Consider the following 25,090-nt stretch of genomic DNA (forward strand, 5'->3'; position numbering starts at 1 on the left):
TCTTCCTTGCATTGTAGACAGAACCTCATTCTCAACTAGACCAAAACATCCTCACAATCACAGCATTGTTCATATCACTGGCAGCTAATCTGCCACCATTCCAAGTTATTTGCAAATGTAAATTGTGCAACTGATTCAAAATGCACGATAGTCAGTACAACTGATTTGAACTTTGAAGACTGAAACTTCATGCTGTTATTCATAACCAGAAGAAAAGAATAAGTCCAGGCTTATACATAAAAGCACAGTAATGTCTTATTTTAGTTGTAAACAAGTGTTCCCTTATGAGCATATACAACAAATAAAATTTATGGCACAGATTCAGTACTTTCTGTTAAATACTTTATATTGACAACAGCATTTTATTCAAAATTCTTCATTTTGCTGCCTTTTGAGAATTGTGTTAGTCAGAAGTTCTGTGTGGGGTGGTCATTTTAGGAGAAAAATATGCAGAAAATAAGCTTTTGAATAAATAATTATGAACCTAGTCTGAAAAAATGGACTGTTTGTTTGTTTGTTTGTTTTTGTTTTGTAATTCAAATTAAACCTACTGAAAAATTATCCCTCCTAACAAAAGTCACTTTAAAGTTCTGCAAGCTGATTCATGTGCATCCAGAACCCTATTAAACATGCAAAAAAAGGGTAAGCAATAGTATCATAGAATCATAGACTCACAACGTTGGGAAGGACCTACAAGATGATCCAAGTCCAACTGTCCTCCCATCACAATTGCTACCACAAGCCACTAAACCAGATCTTGTAGCTCCTCACCCAGACACCTCTTGAACACTGCCAGAGACGTCAACTCCACCACCTCCCTGGGCAGCCATTCTGGTGCCTGACCACACCAAAAAACAAAAGTTTTTCCTTATGTCTAATCTAAACCTCTTCTGGTACAACTTGTGGCCATTTCCTTGGGTCCTGTTTGTTGCCTGTGATAAGAGGCCAAGCCCCTCCTCATCATAACCCCCCTTCAGGGGTTGTATATTGTTTATACTTTTGTCTCCAAATTAAGTATTTGGAGTCTTTCTGGTAATAACTTTTCCTTGCACAGACTTCTGTAATAAGAACAGTAAAACCAGTATCTGTGATCAACCCAACCTTCCTGTTTCCACTATTATCATCCAATAGTCTTACCTTGGTTTTTTTTTCACTCCCATTGATTGACATGCATAAAGGCAGAAGGAAGTGTTTGTCCTATCAAGACAACTGCAGTTGTCTTGGCAGTACATGTTTAAATTGAACTGATAATTTTCATTCATAATTTTCTGACATTAATATTTTGTATTTTGTATTTTTTACTTGATTTTTTTTAATTTCCCTCAGAAAATAAGCTTACCTGACATAATGAAATTATGTTAAATAGATTGATTGGGGAAACTTTCTCCCGTCTCCCTTCTGATAGATCATCACATCTGATTGATCACTGCTCAAAGATTTATGCAGAAATGACTTCCCCAAATGAGATGTGCAGGAAAGCTATATTTTTGTGGCTCACATTGTATGAAGTAAATTAATGCCAAGACAGGTCAATGAACTCATAATTGGCTCATATTAGCACTGCTTCTAGCTGTGAAATTATTTATCTGCGATGGAGTGACACTCTGGAGTGAAAAATCCTTTCACTTTAAAGCATCAGAGTAAAAGAAAATAATCATTTCCAATCTAATCAGATGTAACCTCAGTACTTACAGTATAAACAAGATATAATATGAATCACAATCATGGCAACTGAGTTATGCCAACACAGGGCACTTACACAGGAAGACTGCAAACAGAGTTTTGTCAAAGTAACATTTCTGTATCCGAAAGGAAACAGCTCACAATCATAGCCAGGTAATGTACTGATGATTTTCTAAAGATATCCTGCCCCTTGCAGGAGATGTGGAACTACGTCTCTGTGGTCTTTTCCAGCTTGAACCATTCTTTGATTCTATAATTCTAGTAATATTTAGGCCTTCTGTATTATATAAGTGGATACACTCAACACAATGTGTGCTAATACTTTATATCTAATACTATAGGTACATTTCTTATAAAAAGCTTGAATATGCTAGAAATCATTCATAGAATCATTGAATGGCCAGGGTTGAAAGGGACCAGAGTGATAATCCAGTTTTAAACCCCCTGCTATGTGCAGGGTCACCAACCACCAAACCAGGCTGCTCAGAGCCACATCCAGCCTGGCCTTGAATGCCTCCAGGGATGGGGCATGCACAGCCTCCAGCCTTTTCCAGTGCATCACTACTGTCTGTGTGAAAAACATCCTCATAATATCTAACCTACACCTCACCTGTCTCAGTTTAAAACCATTCCCTTGTCCTGTCAATATCCACCCTTGTGAACAGCTGTTGTACACATATTACAACATTTTAACTCATGATAAAAGTAGATGCATTGAAACTTCAGAAAATCTACCAAAACCAGAGAAAATGAGTCAATTCTCAGATCCTGGTTTCTTAATTCTTAAGTAAATATTCTGTTACATTCATGAGTTGACAGCAAAAGAAGAGTTAGAAAATAGAAACTTAACTTTTAGTAATGCAAGATTCAGCAATATTGTGTCATTAGCCATCTTCTATTTCACAGTTTAGAGCTCTGATCTGTTATGAGTTAAGAACATTTTTGAAGCAAGTATGCAGTGACCTTTTCTTTTTTTTCTCCCTCCCATAATTCTCCTCCATGTTTTAACTTATTATAAATTTTACCTTAGTGTTTTCTGTTATTTCAGTATGCATTCATATTTATACTTAAGGTAATTAGTGGTTGAATATACAGAACTTGAGTGAATACAATAGTCCAACATGTATGTTATTGTATGACACACTTGCTAATAAGTTTTATATGTACTCCAATAGAGCTCCAGGTTCACTCTTCATTAACAGTTAACTTCATGAAAAACATACAGTAGGTTTTTGCAGCTAAGCCATTTCATTCCACATAAAATAAAAACTTTTGCTATAAAAAAGAAATTCTCATAAAAAGTTTTAGTCAAAATACAGAAGACAGAAGCTCAGGAAAAGAAATCAAAAGATTGCAACAATATGTTTGAAGACTGTCATTTCAGAAAGAGCCATATGGTTTAATTATTTTTGTGTTTCTCTTTATTGCACACTACCTTCTGCTGAATTAAAAAAGTAACTCCTTGTGCTCAGGATGTACTCTGAAGTTGTTCAGACTACATTCAAGACAAATTTATGGATTTGGATTTCTAGGGAGGAAAATGAATCAGAAGAGGCTGCTGATACTTATCGTCAGTAGAAAATACACAAATTGGCCAGACACTGAAAGTAGAAAGGTTAGTCACCTGAAACAACTTCTCAGTCTTCAGCTTTTGTTATCACTGAAAGCTTGCAGAAGGTAAACATAGCTGATTCCCAGAGTTAATTCTGTTGAGTGTGCAGCACAGACTGCAATCTGACAAAAGAAAAAGAAAGAAATGTAACTCTCCAAAACAGATGTAAGCCCGTATTCGTACACTATTTCTGTGTCTGAAAAGCTTTTCATTTAATAGTAGTTTCATTTTTCCTGAATCAAACAATGACCAAAAAAGGGAGAAATGTGTGAAAATACTGAAGAAGAGAAGGCTTTACTTGAAGTCATGAAATGTGCTCACATTCAAACAGTTTAAGTCAGTTGCATGTCTCCTATGCTACTATGCTGCTACTTTGCCTCTTCCTACATAGGGCTGTTTTAATTGATGCAAACTTTGAGTGAGGAAGTACTGAAAATATGTCCTACAGCATAGGAAGGGAAGGGAAGGGAAGGGAAGGGAAGGGAAGGGAAGGGAAGGGAAGGGAAGGGAAGGGAAGGGAAGGGAAGGGAAGGGAAGGGAAGGGAAGGGAAGGGAAGGGAAGGGAAGGGAAGGGAAGGGAAGGGAAGGGAAGGGAAGGGAAGGGAAGGGAAGGGAAGGGAAGGGAAGGATTTCTCTTTACAGTTCTAAAATGAAATTTCTTCTAGAATCTCTTAAAATTTTTTGCCTACATTTTTTTTTCCCTCTTTTCCTCTTTACTGTTGACTTTCAATATACCTACAAACATACCTGTCAAATGAACATTTTTGTGGTAATTTGGTTCCTTTGGTCATGGTGGCATTTTTCCAAAACAAGGACTACCTTCAAATTTATGTGATTATACACACAAATCCTTCACTATTTATTAGTTCTTCATGTTTCTTTGAATCTCACCCTTCATTTCCTATATTGGGAAAACCATTTTCTATGGCTTTGATCACAAAGTAAGGGCATGTGGATCTCAAAATTACCCTGACAATGTTATAGTTGTAATAGGACAGACAGAAGTTACTGTAATGTTTTATCTTGCTAAGCAGACCAGTGTTGTGAGTTTTCACTATGATATCACTTAGATAAACCTTGTTAAACACACAAAACATGAATGCACAAAACCAAGAACAAGGTTTAAATAAATCACTTTCCACAGAAAGAAGAGTAAAGCATTTTAACATATTTACTTAACATCTTTATGCTGCTGTGCTAGTGTGGGAGGTAGACTGTGCTTTTGCAGTGAAGCAAGTGCTTCTTATATGTAGAGTAGGCCATTCTTGTGGACAAACAATTTCTGTATGTAGTTAGGCCTTTACTGAACCCTCTCATGAAACAGTGAAACAGTGAGGTGAGTCGTTCTTCCACTAGCTCAGTGCACACTGACAGGGGCAGATTATTCTGTACTAAGATCTCCATTCTCACTGCAAACCTGCCTTATCTTTTTCCTGTACTCAGTCCTACTCATGTTAAAATGCACCACTAGTAGAAGAAGAACAAAGTGAACATGATTTAAGAAAAATTGCCCACCTGTTTCATGGTAAAATACATCAACATGCTGGTAACCACTTTGTATAGAAAGGTAGCACAGCCACAGCGTTGAGGAGATTGTGAGCCTGAGACTCTCAACCAAAGAGCAAGCACCTGGAGAGCATTACCTGCATCGGGTTTGGAGTATATAACAGGATGGATTTTAGTGATAGGTGCACAATTTCTCCCTTACCAACAGTGGACGTGTGCCTATTATTGCAATAATGAATAAACTTTGCTGCTATCACTAAGATCCTTGTCTCACTCAAAAATTTTGACATCAAGAGTTTCTCATACTAGTAATTTCAAAGATTGCAACAAATCAATTTCAACCAGGTAAGACTTGTCAGAACTGTATTCAGGAAACAGAGTTTATAAAAAAGAGTCAGCAAGGAGAAGAACTATGGCTTCTGTCACATCCAAGCCTCTAAAAATTTAAACAGTGGAGGGTCCTGGTGAAAAAAGACATGTGCATCTCTTCCATATCCACTAGCACTGAGCTCACAGAATGGAAGAGATTGTGCCACCAACCATGAGTAGTCAGAACAGGTCAGAAGGAGAAGGCAGGTTATTTAATAATAACTTATAATAAGTTGTTTATTCAATTTGAATACCCTGAGGTTTATAAAGACAACAGATTAACAGACTGTCCTGCAGACTGACAGCCATTCAGTTATTACTCTGAGACCATCATTTCTTTACAAGATATGGTACAGTGGTTCCTGTCTGTAACATTATGAATGAGACAGGCACTGTCAAGTAGTTGGAGAAAATAACCACTGTTCCTGTGAAGAGAAGTTAATTTCACATTTTTGAACAGTTAGGTGCAGGGGAGCCTTTGGAAGTGGAATTCCATCTAACAGCACTTAGAGTGAATAAATTAACCTCCTCAAATCCAGTTAAATGACTCCAGTATGTTCTAACATTTGTTTGCATTCTGTGAAGAATGATGTTGTTTCTATTGCTCTCCTCAAAATAAACTTAGGTCTTTCAACTCAACTATCATTAAACTGTGCATCTGCATCTGCATTTTGATAAACTGTGTATGGTTAACTTTATAAATGATAGATATACATTTTATCTTTTCATAGAGTATTCAGTGACTGATCTTACATGCCATACAAAGGAATTAGATATTACATATCTAAAATAGGACAGTGATTGAGATAAATTTCACTGTAAGATAATCCACAAATAAAAGGAGTGTGAACTTTCAGTTTGTATAACCAGGATGTAGTTGCAGTCTTTGCTATCAGTCTTCATGAAATAATTCTTCCATTCCCTCTGTAGTTTGCTAGAATACAAAGAAGCTTATTCACACAAGATGCTGTTAACTAAATAACTTCAACTGGATTAATTTGATCTTGGAAGTCAGCTTATGCAGGGAAATAAGGGAAATAAAAAAATAACTTGTAATATTTCTTGAGGAAAATATCCAATTTTATGTCTAAATATTACTGATTCATGAAAAATATCCCTTAATTCACATGATTTTTTAACTCTATTTTAAAATGTCTGAGGATTTTATTTCTCCTTTAAACCCTTTTTATCTTCTCTTTCTTCAAAGAAGTTGATTTTTTTGTTCATTTTTCCTTTTTGAGAATATTCTTTTAAAAATACAAAAAGAAGGAGAAAGAGGATTGTGGAGAACAAAAGATGAATGTAATGGTATTTCATGCATCCTACTGTTCTACCATTTGAAGATCTCTACTAGATCCGGACTGCTACAGATCTGGTTAACTTCTTTGGAATAGAGAACCTTGAAAATAGTTTTGGTGCCGAGGTACATTCACTTTAGGTAGCTTTAAAATTCTAGATTTGTTTTTTTTTTTATTGAGAGAAGTGTATTTTCAGAACAGTAGGAACCATGAAGAAAGAATGCAGTTCTTTCCCTCTCTTGTGGATACCTTATGACAATAATATGATGCTCTTTAAAAGACACTGATAGCACTTCATGCTATTAAGTAAAAATATTTTGTATCTTGTATCTTTTTTTTTTTGTGTAGCAAGCCTGACTCTGTCTATATATTTATTTTAGGACACTAAACTACTAATCTGCACTTTCCTTCCCCACTCACTCATATCTTCTCTCTTTGATGTTTAGAATGCTAACGTGTTTTTTCCTGAAAACCAGATGGTTACTTTGATATTCTGAGCAGTATTTGCTATTTTTGTAAGACAAATTTATATAGTTATAACTTTGCAAATGATCTGCATAACATTTTTCCTCAGATACTTCCTTGTCTATCTAATGGAGTAACTTAGCAATCACATCAGTGACTATTTTTACCTTTTGGATACATTGGTAGTTTGAAGAAAAGTCATAAAGACTATCAGCACAACATATTTTTAGAAATTTTAAAATTGGCATGGCCAAGAAATCTAATTTAAAATGTAAGCTTATATATACTTTATATATATACTTATATATATATACTTATATAAAGGAGGTGTATATATATATATAAAATTAAGCTGCTGAGCAACTGATCATTCATCTGCTGTAAAAATCTACTCATTGATTTCACAATCAACTCATAATCATGTGTGCACTAGACTCAGACAGACACATTGGGTTTTGGGATAGTATGTTTATGCAGAGCTTGTAGAACAACAGAAGCCTTGAACATTTGTTTTAACATATTGTGACAATGAATCACAGCCTCAAAAGCCAAAGTGAGTGAGACACAGTGTGTTACCAGTCAGCGCTGATAGTTACAGTGAATGTTTTCTTAAATTATTTCAGTTTTAATTTAAAATAGTAGAGGCAACCTTAGTAATATGTGATATAATTTGCATCTTCAAAATTTCTGCACAACAGCTCAATGAAAATATTATTACAAAAATAAAGCAATAATAACTACTTGACTAATTGTAATATTCCACAGTTAAAGATAGGTGTAAAATGAAGAGAGGATAATTTGAAAATATAAAGCTTTTCTGGTTATTTTTAGTCATACAACAACATACATTTTAGAAACATGATAAAGAGTACCAATGCGCAGCATGAAACCCATTTGAACCACACATATTTACTCTAAAACAATCCTTATTGCACTTAGTCTCTGAATACCAAATTCCTTCAACTATCAGTGATTCAAGGCTTTTAATAACATAGGTTCTTTAAGTTATATAATTGAAACAAAAAAAAATGCACAAAAAAACAAACAAAAAACTCACCCACTTTACAAGTAGTGCAATTGCAGTTCCCATAGAGGAAAGCAGGGGGAATTTCCTTTCACTCTCTCCCCACCTGCTGCCATTTCAATTTGCATTTACCTGGGCATCAATTTCAAATACCAAAAGTGAACGCAGAAAGAAGTTGTTACTCACTATATACTTCACAGCAACTCTGTGCTGTCCAATTTTCACCTTTAATGCTTTTTTCTATACCTGCAAAGAGATATGGGTCAAGTTCAGATAGACAAAAATAAGCCGCAAGTTTACTTCCCACTTAGTTGCAGATGGAATTAATATTGATTTCTATGTTCTTTTACCAACTGCCACGGCTTAGAGAAAACCTTTTGAGGCACAGAGGTCTGTTTTTTCTACATGATTGGGTAAGCACATGTCAGATGTATGTTTTGGTCAGTTGTTATGCACAGTTGTTATGCAGTTGTTATGCGTGTTGTTCCGCATGTATGTGCGGAAGAACATCTTTACAGTGAGGGTGACGGAGCACTGGAACAGGCTGCCCAGGGAGGTGGTGGAGTCTATTTCTCTGGAGATATTTAAGACCCGACTGGACGCCTTCCTGTGTGACATGGTGTAGGGAACCTGCTTTGGCAGGGGGGTTGGACTCGATGATCTCTAGAGGTCCCTTCCAACCACTACAATTCTGTGATTCTGTGATTCTGTTATACTTGACAATTATTCTTTAAAATTACTTCCTCTAAACAATGATAACTGTCATCAACATGTTGTAATAGCTTTGTTATTGCTTAGTTGGATAAATATTAACAAAGAATTTTTAAATTACTTTTACAGTATCCCTGGAATATACAAGTAATTGTCCCTTATTCCTACAAATACAAAAGGAGCTGGGCATACAAGGAGAAACAAAGCAAAAGAAAGAAGATATAATAATAATAATAGATTAATTATTATGCTGTTAATTATAGAGTCCTGATTTATGTGATAATTTATTATTGTATTGCTTTGTATATTCAGGGTGTTGCCAAGCCAGCCTGTAATGAATTTTTCTTGTTACCTAGGAAAACAGAAAGGTCACACATTAATTAAAATAACTTCTTCTATTAGCTTCACCTCACAGTGTCTTTATGATAGATTTGTTCCATGTAGGAATGATGAATTTCTTTCATCAGTCTGAGTAAATTTTCATTCCCAATACTTACAGGTAGCAAATCATCTTGAAAAAAGTGTTTCATGCACCTCACAGATGTTCTCAGATGAAAAATATATAAGTCTTAAAATGTAACACATTTTAGTGTTGTTTTTTTTTTTTTTGTTTTGGTTTTGTTTTGTAGAGGAGGAAAATGGCTAATCAATTACAAATATCTAAAAAGTCTATCATTTGATTTCTCTGTCTGAGATTCATAGATATGGCAGTTCCTGTTTTACTTTGTGAAATGAAATTTCTGAAGAGGTTGAAGCTTGAAAAAGAGATAAGGAAAAAAAAAGGGGGGGCATTTGAGTTGATGTTTACTCTATCTAATAGCAACATGGCCATTACTCAGTGCCAGCTTATTAGCTACGATGCCTGTCTGAGCCATTTATTGAGTGAAGAGACAGGTAGTCCACAGTGGACTCCGCATGAGAACTGAAATCACTTCTGAAAGCTTGATTGTGTTCTCTGTTAAAATAAGGAAAAGACTGGCAACTGTTTTGTCATGGATCACAAAAATCTTACATATGCAGTCATGCTATTCATTTTTTCCATATTTGCCTTCTGAGTTTTCTTTCTTTTTAAGTACATACTACTTAGTTTAGAAAATGCATAGGAAAATCTTTGCAAAAATCTGAAAATCTAAAATCTAATCTTAACCAATGTGAAGACAAGTGTGCTGATGGTGGTATCTGCTAGAAAGTAGTCAGTTATCATATGACTGCATGTTGTAAAATTAAGCTTTGTGTTTGGGTGGCAGTATGTTAGACATGAGGAGATTTTGTTCAGTAGTGAAATCACTGTGTCTTCCCAAAGTAACTAAAGATGATGTAACTGTTCTGCTGGTAGAACCACAGCAGCCATTAGTTACTATTCAGTGACTACATAGGTCTTCTCTCCTGGACCCTTTCTAAATTTTCAGGAGTCAGTCGTTATGATTATGGTTCAGGAGTTTTTTGAGTCTTTTCACATATCAGCTGAGTTGAGAAAAAAGTGCTGGATTTTGAAGGGAAGTGTTTTCCTATTCATACTTCCAGCCTCTTTAAAAATGCATGATTGTTGTATGGCAGTCTTCACAATGTTTACATACTTAGAGCAAAGAATGTAGTATACTATACATAGTGGTGTACTGTGACAATCTCTCCTACAGTGCTACAACCATTCTGCCTTTAAAATTGTAATGGCTAGTATGTTTTATTTTCAGACAAGCAATACTGTACTGTATCTTTATCAGTTTGCTAAACGCTGATGAATACCATCTTGATAACTAAAAATCCCTCTTAAATTTGCTCATTGGAAGGCAAAAGAAGAAACTGAAATCATTGTATGTAATCATCTGAGGAAAAGCAGATGAGAATATTTGACTGTAACACATACATATGCTGTAAAGCCAACTGTAATACAATGACGTAGGTACCATATATATATATATATATTTCAGAAAAGGAATTAGGCATGATCATGAAAGGTAGAATCATTATATGCAATTCTCTTGATGGAGTTGATGGGAAGGAGTCCCTAAGCCTTAGTCTGAAAAAGCTGAGGCAGGCTATGTCAATAACAAAATTGTTCTTTGCACACCCCAGACTTCTTGATTTTTCTCTATATACTCTCTGCTATGTGGTATTGGAAACAACACGTGAACCATTGATTAATTCACCATGGCTTACATTTACACAGTCAGACTTTTGGGGGTAATCCTACTACCAGACAGAAATACTAATGACACCAATTAAGATAAAACAGGGAGAATCATACTGATGCTGACCAAATTTTACTCAGTTTTATTTTACACGTTATGTGAATTATCAGACATGTATTTTTGAAAATTCATGGCTTTAAGAAAGACTTTGCATGTGTAACACTCCTGAAAGACCAAGAAGACGGTGTTTTCTTATTTAAAAAATAATAAAAATATGATGGACTAATTGTAGGAGGGAAAAGAGAACTTTGTTTACTGTTACGTGGAACACTTCAGCTCTCAGATCATTTTCTGTGTTTACTTGAATGTAGTAGAGAATAAACTTAAAATTCAATGAAAGGAAATGTTTAAATCAGAAGCTGTCATCTCTCATCAGCCTGCAGTCATTACCTGAACCTACAATCACTTTAATCACATTAACAAGTGGCCTCAGTAGTATCCCAGAGTTTCAGTACTGTTGTGGATAGCAGATATGAAAGAAACTAAGAGATCCCTTAAAAGTGAAAATGTTTCTAATATTTAGCTTTTTTTGTTTGTTTGTTTGTTTTTGTTTGCATTTATGGTAAAATAGCATTGCAGTCACTAATTGACTTGAAAGAGCTTCTTGGTTCAAATAAAATTTAGATAATTTAAATAATTTTTATTATGGTTTACCCTCAGAGGTATCACTGTGACATTAGAGAATTATTTCAGCAGATAGTAGTGGAATTCCCAGGTGTCTCTCCTCAGTCACTCGTTAAGAAGATCTTATGTCAGCCCTGTCAACCTTTTATAATTTTTGTTCGATTTCTTAATCATTATCACTGCGGAGTGAAAAACATTTTTTGTTCATCTTCAAAAAGTGATAAACGTGCATGTAAAAATGGCAGAAGAGAATTACAAAAATGAAAAAAAAAAAAAAAAAAAAAAAAGCCAAAGTAATAAGTAGGGAACATAATAACATAATGCACTTTTCTAGCAGAGACTTTAAAGGATAGTGATTATCCTTTAATATGTGGTCAGTTATCCTCACAGGTATTACTATGTTGACTGGAACAGAAGGCTTCCAACTTGTCGTAGCTGTAGTTACCAATTATCAGTTTCACAGTAAATATTCATATTTAACAGTTTCTGCGTATTATTTATCTAAATGGCTGCACACTTAATTTAAAGCCCAGTACAGCTGACTCACATTTGAGGGGGGTTTAACCCAGATCCACTATTTAAATCAATTTTTTATCATGTTAGGGTTTTGTCCTCAAAACCTAATGTAACTGTTATTATATGTACTTACTGGGACAAAAGCAGAGCATCACTGAGGTTTCTAGCAGCATTAAGTTGCTTAGATGAAGATTACCCAGAGAAACATATTTTCCGCAAAGCAGTACTGAAAGATACCTGGGATTAACACCTATATATTTTGACTACGGTACTTGGTTTTGCTTTTCCTAGTGAATAGTATATGAAGCTTGCCTTTCATTTTACACTTCCTCAGTTCTTCTCTCAATGACATGTGCTAGTCAGGTACAAAGGAAACAGTCCTTCAACTACTTCAAAACTAGAGAGTTGTTCACTTCAAGCAGGTGCAGGCTTCTAATTGCTTTTCCAAATGTAAATATATTTCTATGTATGTGAGTATATACATGATCCACATCAGAGTATTTCCTCAGAAATTGGGTCAAAAATGTAACATAATGAAAAGTATGAATTCAGTGCCTAATTAAGGTTTAACACTATCAGTATAGAGGAAGAGGGAACAGCAAAAGAAAAAACAGTCAAACAAAACACAGACTGGATAATCAGGCAAGGGAAAAAAAGTCTCCTGAGAATACCAGAAATATAGTTAAAATATAATTTTATCTACAGATCTGTATAAAAGTGATAACTCCATACAGATCATGACCTTTGCATCACCTGTGCTTCAAATTTATCTGCAGAAACAACATTGCCATTAAAAAAAGCTGAATACCAAGAAGATGGAATATCCTTGGATGTTCTGAATTGTCTAATGACCATACCAACTAACAAGCAAATAAAATCTTGCAAACATGAATGGATGATCTGCATATATGACGATTAAAGGTATGTAGGTTGTTCCAGAAGTAATGCCTCCTATTTATTTCCATGGAAACAACAACTAATACAAAAGGCAAAATGACATTGTTGAATAGAGCAAATTCTCATCTTCAAAACATTATTTTTCAATAAAGTCATGACTATTAGCTAGGCATTTTCACTAGTGGTGAACAAGAGACTGCATGCCATGCTAATAAAAGTCTGCATCAATGGAGATGACCACTATTGCTGCCACCAGTGCTTAAACACATCACCCAAAACCTCACTGTGCTCACATTCACTGTTGGTCTCCATAAATGTTCAGCAAATGTCAGTGAATGTCAGTGGGTGAAATCTTGCATGGAGGAATTCAGTGACAACCCTGTGCTTCATCCATGTTTCCCTGACACACAATTACTTCAGACTGCCCCTCTGTTGTCATCTGTTATCTGGACTGGAATATTGATGGGAAGGTTCAGCTTCTACTGCCATACCACCAACATCTGCCTTTGATGTCATGGGCCAAAACACAATAAAGTAAGAGACATTCATTCTGGAGCAGCCCTCAAATATTAAAGTTACAGGTTCAGATAGCTCATTAGCACCTATCTGTCCTGAAATTTCCTTCTTCTCCTAAATCCTTCTGAAGAACAAAGTACTGTGATTTAGTAAGTTTAACTGAATTTAAATAAGTATTTTAAATGCATTGAAGATACTACAAAATGACATGTGGAAGCAAAATACTTAGTACCTCATAGGCTGCATAGGCTGTTACTTAACTGATCTCACAAAATAAGAAATTTTTTCAGTCATGGTTTTATGTCAACACAAATTAATTATCAAGTAGTGGGTTCATTGTAAAAGGATGACCTTTCTAGTGTCCTTATCAGAAGTATTTCAGTTACTGTCATTATTTACCACATCCTACCTGCCTGGCACAGTTTTGTAAGTAAACAGAGGTATTACCAGATAGTATACAAACACTGAAACTGCCCAGTTTGGACAGAAATCACATAAGAAAAGACTGTTTGCTGCTCTTGCTCTGTGCTTTTTCCTGCAGCAACAGTTATAGACTGCTTTTGTTCTGACCTTATCTAAATGATGTTCTGGTAACTTCCAGAGCAGATGTAATAGAACAGACTGCTTCCTAAATTTATGGTAGATAAGTAAAAAATTCTGTGCTTCAGAGTACAACAAAATAAAACAGAAAGTGAAAAATTGACTTGTAGAAGCATATCAGTAGAAGTACTTGTTTTTTGAAATAAAGGGGTAAAAAAAAGCATTTTGAAACTTTGTATTTGCTGTGGTTGGTTCTTGTGTATTTTCTCTTATTTGAATAACTTTTCTTGCTGATCCAAAGATTTACTTTTTGTCTAATCATGATGCTAAGACTATTTTAAGAGTTCATATTATCCATACCCAAATACATGAAGTTTTTCACAGAACACATTTAATCACTTTCAACAAGCACTTGTAAGAAAGTGTAAAAGCAAGACTGCATGAGTTTAGAAGATCATAATAATAATAAAAACCATTTCTTACCTTCTCATTTTTAAACATATGCATGCACATTTGTGCACACAAACAAGATGTGCTGAAATATATGAAATACTAATTTTGGGGGACTCCATTTACAACACCTATGTTTGGAGTTTCATCAGTCCAAATTCACCAGTGATTTCCTGTGGGCTGATGTATTTCATAATGTACTAAAACTGTCTTGAGTGAACTGAAAGACTCTGAAATAAGAAATCATTTTTGTTTTGATTAAGAAACCTTGAAAAACTGCAAACCTTACCCCAAATGCCCCCCACCACAATGTGCTGCTGAGTGAGAACTTCATAAGAAATCTGAACTTTGCTTCAATCTCAGAGTAATTCAAACTCATTCTTTAATATTATTAGAGATTTTTCTTACCTCCCTTGGTCACGTTTTAAGTACCATGCATTCTAAATTCTGCTTGCAATGGTATATGACATGTGATAACAAGATATACTAAAACAGATTAACGTTTTTTCCCCTAATTTATTCCAAGAGTACATAAAGTACTATATCCAACTGAACTTAGATCTTCCTGAAAAGATAAATTAATGCGCAGTTTTTGTTTGCTAGAAAAACATTTTCTGGACAAAGTCAAATAGTCAGTAAATCTAAATGAACATGTGAGTTTTAAAATATAAATCTGGATAGAGCTGCTGTTAGCAGACCTGACTTTTAACATCTTTCCTCCAGCCAAGGGCATTTTCCTCCCTCTGTCCAAAACACCCCCTCTTCAATTTCACTTTCTTTCCAGACCTTTCTCCCTTTCTGGATACCCTTATTTAAGCTCCCCATTTCACAGTATTGTTGCTCATTATGCAGAAGTAAAGTGCATGATTGGCCTTTCAGTTGCTTTTTCTGCCTCTTTTTATCATTTGGATCACTCTGGATGTGCCATAATTGTTTAGTCCAGATGTTATCACAGTTTTCCACCATCTTGTACTGGTTAGAGCTAGCAAGCAACAGTCTTCTACTTTGAGAATTCAAATGTTAACATTCAGATGCTCAGTGATACTCCTCCCTCTCCCTTCAGTTATCTACTATCTATCACTGTTTACAGTTTTAAGCTGTTTTCCACCTTTGACAGCTAGAAAGTATTACCAAGACTGCAGAAGAATTGAGATAGGAACCACATAATTAAATTAGATATAAGCAGCCAATGAAGCTGAAAGATCTTCCCATTAAAAAAAAAAAAAAAAAAAAAAAAAAGGGAAATGACTGATAACTTTGCAAGGCCAATCTCTATCATCTCCAAAACAGAAATGTAATTGTAAGAGGGTACCAATGATGGGAAAGCAGTAAATGTCATGTTCACTTTCAAGGAGCACTGGGAAACTACCAACCAGTCTGTTTCATCTCAGTGCTTGGGATGACTGTGGAACAAATTCTCCCAAAAGCTACATCCAGGCCTTATAATGACCAGAAGTTTGCTGCCCGAAGACACTGGCAGAATTCCATAGTGAAATTACTTGCTTAGTAAACGAGGGAAGATACTGGATCTTGCTCAATTTGTTTTAACAAGATAAACAGAATGGTGACCATAGCATTCCCACATCAAAACTGGGGAGATATGGAATGCATAAATGGATGGTAAGAATAGGAAAGTGGTTGAATAATCAAAATCAAATACTGCTAAGGAGCATTATTTCTAGTAGCATCCTTCTGTGGTTGCCGTGATCAGTACTGCTTACAGACTTAATTAATAGCTCGGACCTTTGTCAAGGTCAGAGTATTTTCTGAGGCACTCTGCTCTGAAGGCTGAAATGAATAATATAATGTTACAGCAGTGGGACAGAATTCCCCCACATCCCAATCTAGGATGCGTAAATGAGCAGTTTTTAAAGAAAAGGACCTGTGATCCTGCTAGATGATGAATCAGCCATGAATCAGTCACGTACATAGGAGAAAGTATATAAAACTTATTGGGACGAGATTCAGCTAATCTGGAGAAGGCAGACAGTGTAGAATTAGGCTAGATGAACTCCAGAGATTCGTCCCAGGCTATAACATTCTATCATTCACTGATATCTTTATTTCCTCTCTCATCGAAACTTAATTTCCAAAATTTATCAATACTAGTGAATAGGTAGAGTTCCTTACCACTCAGTTTTCTCTTGTTAATCCTGGTTTTAATAACAGTGATATGGCACGCATGATTTTCTCTTCTAGAGTGGAGGACACTACTTCCAAGGGCTCATCACTTCCTTTACACAAGTTTATTTCATACACATAGTAGGATGCTCATTGATCATGATGGTAAAATAGATATATATATATCTTATGAACCACAGTTGCACAGAATTAACAATGCTCTAAACATCTGTGAAAATGCACTGTATTTCTGTGCAACCAGTACAATCTTATAACTGTAGTCAAAAGAAAAGTAACTCAGAGTGAAAATCAGAGTAAAGATCTCATTAAAATGAAAGGAAATTTATCATTCCTATTTCTCTTTTCATCTGGAAATATATATATATATAATTTAATATTAATTTCATCAATGTATGTTTCTTTTCCAAAACATGCTTAGATCTAAAATGTTTAAGTCTAAATCATGTTGGTCTTCCTGCTCATCAAATAAGCTATATGAAGTTTTAATTGCCTTTATATTACTGTATTTCTTGCATAAACCATGTGAGATGGTAGGAAAGAGCATTCACTTTTTCATCTGAGATCCCAGATTACAATGAACTGCTCTTTTGCAGCCATCCATTATATTTATGGTAATTACCAGATTTCTTAAGCTAAGAAAACTCATTGTTTAAATCTCAGTGTTTCCTCTGGATGTTCTATAATTACTTAGCATACCTCTAAAGCTGCAGTATACAGACTGCATACAGTACTTCAGCACAAATTACAGAGTACCATAAGGCAAAAATTTAGCTTAGTGTGTCTTAGTGAGCGAGTAGTCATTTCCATAAGTCACTTATAGGAACAGCTGCTTTGCAACAACACACATCCTCTGTTTCAGTTTGTATTAAAATGTCTCATATGACCTCTACAGAACTGGTATTACCAGCTTCTGCCCCAGACTACAGTTAAGTGTTCACTCAAGTAACACTTTTTAATTTGGTAACAGCCAGAGCCTGAAGCTCTGCCTGGGCTTGTAAACTCTCCCACTTTAGCTTTATTTGTGAATTTAACGAACAATCTGAAATTCATCTTTCACAGCACTAATGAAAAATATTGAATATCAGTATTTGCTACACTCTTCCATTTTGATTACAAGCCACTAATAATTAATCTCTGCAAACAGGTTTTGTAGTCAGTCTTATACATAATGTATTCTGCACTGTGCTCTCCAAAGCAATCTGTCAGAATGCTGAGCCTAAAAGAACTGAAATCCTGACACAAGTTAAGATATGACATCCTCTCTTTCTCTCCTACCTACAAAAGGAAATCAGATTCATCTCACGTAACTTGTTCTTTGTGGCACCATGTTGCTTGTCATTCCTTCTTTTCCCATTCTGCTTAGAGTATGGTTTTATTTGCAGGTTTTAGCATATAACTAAAAGTTTGATACTGGGAACTAGAATTAAGAAGACAGGCCTAGAGTTTTCCAATTTCTCTCTTTCAGAAATACATTAATTTTTACTATTCTTTTAACTTTTTTATTTTATTTTTTTTTTTTAACCTCAATAAGGAGCACTGAAGTTTTGGAGACTATGTTTATTTCTCTGTATTTATCTCTCTGAGTTGTGACCACTCACTTTCTTTTTCTTTCAATTTGTAAGCTCCTCTATTTTGTTCCACATTTTAAGACAATTTCTCTACCAAAACAAAACAACAACAAAAAAAAAAACCAACAGGAAATAAGAAACTCTTACATCCAGTGATACATTTTTAAAGATTATTTTTATGTAAGATCTATTTCAAAACTATGATTTAAATGTCCCAAACAACTCCAATTACTGAATCACAGAATGACCCGTATTGGAAGGGACCTCAAGGATCATGCAGCTCCAACCCCCCTGCCTGACAGGGCCACCAAACTTCCACATTTACTAGATCAGGTTGCCCAGAGCCCCATCCAGCACTCCAGGGATGGGGCATCCACAGCCTCCCTGGGCTGCCTGTTTCACAACGTCACTACTCTTCTAGTAAAGAACTCCCCCCAAACAACCAACCTAAATCTTCAATTTATCCCTTCTGAGCAGCAGAAACTTGACTTTTTTGTGTGCATTTGTGTGTGAAATTTTTTTTCTTTTTTCCCCAGTTGTTGAGGATTTAGTAAGAAAATATCTTTATAGGATTTCTCTGCTGCTGCTCTGCTGGTATGAAACTGTGCACTTGTCTCTAGTCACTCTTACTGGCACAGCATAGAATGAATGACTATTCTTGTCATGTCAGTGCATGAAAAAGTTTTAACAGTGAAAAATGACTTCTTTCTTATAAAGAATACTTACAGAAAACATGTGCCATGATTTATATTTAATATCCTGTCTAGTCTGACTACTCAGACTACAATTAAAAAGTTCATTAATGGCAATGATTTCTAATTCATGGTATGAGCGTAACAGAGCATAACGACTGTTACAATTGATAGACAATTGCTAACTGTCAGAAGATAACATTCTCTTAAATGAGATAAGCTTTGCAATATTAAAGCTGAGGTTACATGAATTAAAAATATCTTCCAAATTATTACTCAAGCAACTAAACTTTTATGACTTTAATTCTGGGGCATGTAACTGAAAAATTACCAACACCAGAAGAAAAAAAAAAAAAAGAAAGAAAAAAGGAAAAGAAAGAAAACAAAGCACTAGGAGTTAGACTTGTCATATAAATTATTGTCACTCATAGGTTACCTTTTGCAAAAAAGAGCTGAAGAAACGAAGCTTTGGAATACTTTCAAATATCTGTGTGCATCCTTTCTTGAAATAAATCTACCTTTGTGCCAAAAAACAAGTAAAGGTTATCTGCCCAAAATAGATGGAAGTCAGAACAAATAAGGCAGACGAAACTTGTCTGTGAGGACATGACTAAAGAATGAGACATTCGGGTGAAACAGCATAGTTTTATAGGAGTATAGCAGAAAAATCATGATGAAGAGCAAAGATACTTAAGCTGAATGGAAGGGTATATATTTGTCTAATGGATTTTTTTCTGTGACAGTGAAGTATAAATGAATGTCTCTAAATGGAGGTTGCAACGGAAAAACTAACAACACCAAATGTATTTGCCTACTTGGATGAATGCAAAAAGCTTTAAAAAATGGCAGTAGCAAGCTTCTGTTAAATGTAGGATACTCCTTTGCAAAAACTCTCACAGAGAAAGTTTAGAAGCTTACAGTGGTCATCCTACAGTCTCAGATGTTGACACACAACACTTCAAATTAGCTAAAACAGAGATCAAATTAATACTCTATTAACATAGTTCATGCAAAAGGTATAGACAGCAAAATGAAAGGAAATGTTCTGCGGATTCCAAAACAGAAGAACTAATTCAAGCAAGAGTTCAGCAGTCCATCCTGTAAAGATTCTGCTGTAGGTCATCCATTTTTGTGCTGTTGGAAGTAAAGAGTTAAGCCCTCAATTATTAATAAATATGTTTAGAAAGAAAAAGAGTTACAGGACATTAAAAAATTTTTAATTAAAAAGCTTTTAACATGGAGACCAGGTATGAACAATAGACTTCAAGAGATACCTACTAGGAAAGTGTTTCCTTCCACCAGCACTGTATAGTATAGACCTTCCTTCTGCCAAAATGTTAGTGCTTCTCCAGGGTTCTCACCAAATTCATTCTTCTCTTCAATAGAGGAAAAAATAGTCAAAAGGATGACACTGTTTGATATTCAAAAATACTCCCCTATCAAGTTACTGGGTGTCAGCAAACCTGCTGACTAACAATGTCAAAAGTGATTAAAAAAAGAAATCAGATGCTGGATGCTGTGAGAAAGTCTACCGCAGAAAAAGGCTGAGCAGTGTTCCCTCCCAGTTGGTCTTTTATGCAAAACAGAACAATGTCTTAGCATGGATTAAGAGTTCACAAAAGCATATAATTTACATTCAGGAATGCTTCTGATCTTGCACCTCCTCTTCCACTTTACCTCTAGGGGTTTGGTTCAGGAGGGAGACCCACAGAGAGATTAAAACCACTGTCTCCCAGGGGGCAAATTGATACAGATATACAACAGAAATCTCCTCTTAGCTGCAGAAGCCTTTCCCATCTATCATTCAGAGATAAATGAAACACAGATAAAGACATAATAGAAAGCGTATTTTAGATTCCAGTGTGATAATTTGTCATGGTTTTGTAATTTTGTAATTTTGCTATCAGTATTCCACATCATAACATCATGTAAAGTATGGATACTTCTATTGAATGTGCAGTCCACAGAAGAAGACTACATATCCCAGAGAACAACAGGAGTAACAATAAGTCACGGGACCAGGACGCTGTATAATCTCGTTCCCAGGCTGGAGTGCCCTCCTTCTTCTCTCGAACTTCTCGGAGAGTGGGAAGCGTTCCAGCCGTGTCGCCTAGAGTTCACAGTAGGCCTCTCGGTTTTCGGAGACTCTCTCTCTCTGTTTCGTTCGATTTTGTTAGCCTTAATTATATTATATTGTGTTATCTTGTATTTCGATATCATATTTAGTAAAATAAGTTTTTCCTCCTTAGATTGTCGCTGTTTTATCCCACTCCCCTTTTCCCCCTCCTTTCCGGGCCCCGGGGGGGGCGTGGGGTGGCTTCCCCTGTCACGGGCATAGGTAAATCTAAGTAACCCGTGACAGATTTTTTGGTGGAGAATGCGGGCATAGAGCTTTTTAGCTTTTAGAACAACTCTCTCTTTGCTCTTAAAGAGCTTCGTTACGGGAGTGTTGGGAGTGTTATCTTTCCGTAGCTGCTCACGGAGAACGTGACCTTGAAATACCAGACAAATTGTCAACATTAAGGGCTGCTGCACATTCTCAGCACTGCTATCTAACTTTTGTGTAGAAAACAAAGGGATTTCTTTCTCCCTTAGAGCAAAGCTAGCTAGCTCTGACTTTTACAGAGCCTGCCAGCTATGAATCCACTCTTCATCCCAGTTGCTCTGTTTAAGGGATTGAAAGCAATTATGATCTTCTTAAAGTATTGGTCAACTATTAACACCATAATTTGGTGTTGTGGAATTGTGCAGATATATAGCCTAATAAGGTGGATACTGATGGAGACACCTGCCTGGTACTTTTACGAGATGTGGTATGGTCAGAATTTTGGCATCTACACCCCAGATGGAATTGTGAATCTTACAAACACTTGCATCCCAGATGGAACAGGCAATTTTACAAATACTTGCATCCCAGATGGAACAGGCAATTTTACAAACACCACCATGTTTAATTCATTGTACAGGCTAAAAAAACCCTTTTTATTTAGGTTGTACTCTCAGATTTCCACACGCTTTTCAATAACTGAGATAGGGTTCATACTTGCATTCATGTTATCACTATCAATGCATGCATATATGTTCCTATGCATTCGTTCTATGCGGAAGTCTCCTCCAGAACCAGAGAATGATGACTGGCAGGGAATATGGAAAGGTTTAGGAAAAGTCTTAGAAGCATGGGGACCCGCAGTGTCATGGGATTTCACTCTTGAACACCTAAGGGACCCTAAGAAATTAAGTGAGTATTTGGGTCAGAGATCTAAGGAGGTAAACCTTATGTGGGGTTTGGCTTATGCATACCGTGCTTTGTATCATACTATTCTGGAGAGAGAGAGTTTCCGATCTGAGATTCAAGCCCAAGTTAATTCTGATCAGTCACAGGAGGCATCAGTAGCAATATCAGTTGCCCCTGTGGAAGGCAAGAAATGGAAACGGGTGTCCATGCGTCTAGAACGAAAAGAAGGAGAAGCACAGGGGGGGGCAGCAGAAGACCCAGGTGCCGGGCATGGAGCAGTACCGAAAAAAGCAAAGGCAAAAACCAAGAGGCATGAAGAAGAGACTGATGATGAGGAGGAAATCACCTATTGTCGACCTCTGAAGCTGACTGAAATCCAAGGCTCAAGAAAGGAGTTCACACGGCGTCAAGATGAAGGTATCCTTGCTTGGTTGCTTCGCTGCTGGGACAACGGGGCCAACAGCTTGTCTCTAGATGGTAATGAAGCTCGCCAACTAGGAAGCATTGCCCAAGATGCAGGTATCGATAGAGGGATTAGCAGATGTTCGGATGGAGCTGCTACTCTCTGGTTGCGGCTGTTAGAAGCCGTGAGAGAAAGGTACCCCTATAAGGATGCTTTGAAGCCTAAATTTGATAGTTGGAATACCGTCCAAAAAGGTATTCAGCGCCTGAGGGAATTGGCCATGGCGAAAATGTTGTACAGCCCTGATCCAAGCGAACTTGACCCAGAGAGAGTGAGGGCCGATCCTGACATGTGGCAGAAAATCACAAGTACAGCACCAGAGAGAATTGCACAGTCATTGGTATCAGGATCTAAAGGATTCGTGGACAGATGGCCCCGAGTTGTTGAGCTGATTATAATGCTTCAAACCACCGATCAGCAGCTCCCCCAACTGCATGCCGCAGTTTCTGCCATCTCACGGCTAGAAAACCGAGTAGATGAAATGTGCAAGAAATTGTTTCCATCAACTAATTGTAATGATCCCGTAACAGTATCAGAAACAACTGATGAAGGTCAATCCTCGTACGGGCCACCAGGTCTAATGAAGGATCTGATCAAACTAGTCCAGTCCTACTCCCCACCTGCATCATCAAAAGTCTCAGCTGTTAAACGCACACGCTTCCCAGCTCGAGCAAAGAACAACAGTACGATTGCACCGCGTGTTTCCATGTGGCGCTACCTACGTGACCGTGGAGAAGACATGAGGAAGTGGCATGATCAGCCCACGTCTGCACTACGAGCACGGGTGAAAGAACTACTAGACATACCAACCACCAGTGGAGTTGCTCCAGTCATCACAGGTAACCAATAGAGGGGCCCTGCCCTCAGTCAGGGGAGGGAAAGGGATAATAGAGTTTATTGGACTGTGTGGATTCGATGGCCTGGCACATCAGAACCACAGGAATATAAGGCGCTGGTGGATACCGGTGCACAGTGCACCCTAATGCCCTCCAGTCATGAAGGGACAGAATCAATCCATATTTCTGGAGTGACTGGGGGCTCTCAAGAATTGACTGTGCTGGAGGCTGAAATAAGCCTCACTGGCAAAGACTGGCAAAAACATCCTATTGTGACTGGCCCAGGGGCTCCATGTATACTGGGTATTGATTACCTCAGAAGGGGGCATTTCAAGGATCCTAAGGGGTATCGATGGGCCTTTGGAATAGCTGCTGTAGACATGGACAACATTAAGCAGCTGTCTGTTTTGCCTGGCCTGTCAGAGGACCCGTCTGTTGTGGGGCTGCTACGAGTAAAAGAGCAGCAGGTACCGATTGCTACAAAGACAGTGCACAGACGGCAGTATCGCACCAACAGGGATTCCTTGCTCCCCATTCATGATTTGATTCGCCAGTTGGAGAATCAGGGAGTGATCAGTAAAACTCACTCACCTTTTAACAGTCCCATATGGCCAGTGCGTAAAGCCAGTGGAGAATGGAGGCTGACAGTAGACTACCGTGGCCTGAATGAGGTCACACCCCCATTGAGCGCTGCTGTGCCGGACATGTTGGAACTCCAGTACGAGCTGGAGTCAAAAGCAGCCAAATGGTATGCCACCATTGACATTGCCAATGCCTTCTTCTCTATTCCTTTGGCCGCAGAATGCAAGCCACAGTTTGCCTTCACCTGGAGGGGCATTCAGTATACTTGGAACCGTTTGCCCCAGGGGTGGAAACACAGCCCAACCATTTGCCATGGGTTGGTCCAAACTGTACTGGAACAGGGTGGTGCTCCTGAACACCTGCAGTACATTGATGACATTGTTGTGTGGGGTGATACAGCAGAAGAAGTTTTCACAAAAGGAGAGCAGATAATCCGGATTCTTCTACAAGCTGGCTTTGCTATTAAGCGAAGCAAAGTAAAAGGACCTGCCCAGGAAATTCAGTTCTTAGGTATAAAGTGGCAGGATGGACGTCGTCACATCCCAGCAGATGTGATCGACAAAATCACTGCCATGTCTCCACCAACTAGCAAGAAAGAGACACAATCTTTCCTGGGTGCAGTGGGCTTTTGGAGGATGCACATTCCAAACTACAGCCTCATTGTAAGCCCCCTTTATCAGGTAACGCGGAAGAAGAATGATTTTGCATGGGGCCCTGAGCAGCAGCAGGCTTTTGAACAGATTAAACAAGAGATAGCCCGTGCTGTAGCCCTGGGGCCAGTACGGACTGGACAGGATGTAAAGAACATCCTCTATACTGCTGCTGGAGAGAAAGGCCCCACTTGGAGTTTGTGGCAAAGAGCCTCAGGAGAGACCCGAGGCCGACCCCTGGGATTCTGGAGTCGATCATATAAGGGGTCTGAAGAGTGCTACACTCCAACTGAGAAGGAGATCTTAGCCGCGTATGAGGGGGTTCGGGCTGCTTCCGAAGTAGTCGGGACTGAAACACAGCTCCTTTTGGCACCTCGACTGCCAGTGCTGAACTGGATGTTCAAAGGACAGGTTCCCTCCACCCATCATGCTACCGATGTCACCTGGAGCAAGTGGATTACGCTGATTACACAGCGAGCGCGAATGGGAAACCTCAATCGTCCAGGAATCCTAGAGGTAATC

General features: G+C 37.4%; 1 long non-coding RNA gene across 1 annotated transcript in view; it reads right to left on the reverse strand.

Annotated features, from left to right (window-relative positions):
- Positions 1-3,102: 3,102 nt before the first annotated feature.
- LOC107306622 (uncharacterized) overlaps positions 3,103-25,090 on the reverse strand; it is a 38,194-nt gene continuing 16,206 nt past the window's right edge. The window contains exons 2-4 of the long non-coding RNA XR_001552208.3: positions 20,081-20,178; positions 8,144-8,203; positions 3,103-3,417 (exon numbers count right to left, since the gene is read on the reverse strand). This is a non-coding gene — a long non-coding RNA (uncharacterized LOC107306622). The remainder of the gene's footprint in view (positions 3,418-8,143; positions 8,204-20,080; positions 20,179-25,090) is intronic.

This window comes from Coturnix japonica, chromosome Z (assembly GCF_054131305.1).
Source record: "Coturnix japonica strain WE chromosome Z, WE-NBRP24, whole genome shotgun sequence".
Classification (NCBI taxonomy): domain Eukaryota; kingdom Metazoa; phylum Chordata; class Aves; order Galliformes; family Phasianidae; genus Coturnix; species Coturnix japonica.